Source organism: Cyprinodon variegatus, unplaced genomic scaffold, assembly GCF_000732505.1.
Source record: "Cyprinodon variegatus isolate N-32 unplaced genomic scaffold, C_variegatus-1.0 Scaffold142, whole genome shotgun sequence".
NCBI lineage: Eukaryota > Metazoa > Chordata > Actinopteri > Cyprinodontiformes > Cyprinodontidae > Cyprinodon > Cyprinodon variegatus.
Genome location: NW_015150595.1, coordinates 63767 through 65117, shown reverse-complemented (window position 1 = coordinate 65117; position 1351 = coordinate 63767).

Here is a 1351-nt window from a genome sequence, read left to right as displayed (position 1 = left end):
ACAAATTTCACGTGAGTGGCGGAGACCGGTGTTCCTAAATCCGCCCCTGGTTTCAGGCTTATGTTAACTGTAATGACTTATCTTGGACAGGCTGCTATGTAAACAGGCCTTTAGTCCTTCGTTTAGCTATGCTGCGGTTGTTTACACTACACCTTTTCCAACTAAAATGGCGTCTTAGCAACAAAAGTCACGTGACTGGCGGAGACCGATTGGCTCCATTTAAACATTAGTGAACAGTTCTCTGGATGTGAAGGTGAGCGGCGGCTCCAAGCTCTGACTGAGCTACAGGCAGGTTGCCATGGTTACAGGTGTCATGGAGATTAAGTCTCTTATTATCTTATTAGATTGTATAACTAGTCTGCTGCCGCCAGGCTTTACCTTTGCTTGATGTTGCCATGGCAACATAACTTCTGCGAACCCGTGTTGATTGGGCCTCAAAATAATGAACTTCGAATCCAAACACACAAAATAGTCAAATAAAAAAGGTCAAAATCATTTTCCAAAATGTCCATGAGGAAGGCACCCCCACTTCCTGCGGCTGATGATTCTAGATGGTTCCACTGCAGGGAGAAGGGAGGACTGGTTACTGGTTACTGGTTACTGAAAAACAGAAGAAGTGTTGAATCCAGTGAAGCTGCAGAACCAAAGGGTTCATATGAAATACGTTCCGTACTTTGATGCTGGTGTTTCACCAACTTTAAAACCATGAAATTCCAGCAGCCTGTCCTAAAGTGTCCAACCTGAACCAGATGCAACCTTTAATGGCTGATGATCAACATGATGATCCTCTGCAGAGATCGATGATACTTGTCCTCATTTCCACAGCAGGAATAATTAAGAATAATAATAATAATAATGAATTTTATTTATAACGCACTTTACATTTGACTTCAAATCTCAAAGTGCTACATTTAAAAAAAAATGTGGAAGTAAACAGGATCACCATCCTAATGATTTCCAGCTGCTTCCATCTGGAGGAGAAAATCTTTTTCCAAAATTAAAACAAATGGATTTAAAAAATCATTTATTCCTGGAGTGTCAAGGTTCAATAATCACATGAAATAAATTGATGACTTTCTGCTGCATTCAATTTAAAAATGGTTTATTGATCATAAAGGGAAATTAAATGTTGCAGTAACTAACAGGATCGGTTTGATTGATTGGTTCTGATTTAGATGATGCTGAGGGAGGGAGGGAGGGAGGAAGCAAGGGAGGAAGGAAGGAAGGAAGGAAGGAAGGAAGGCAGGAAGGAAGGGAGGGAGGGAGGAAGCAAGGGAGGAAGGCAGGAAGGAAGGAAGGAAGGAAGGAAGGGAGGAAGGAAGGCAGGAAGGAAGGAAGGAAGGAAGGAAGG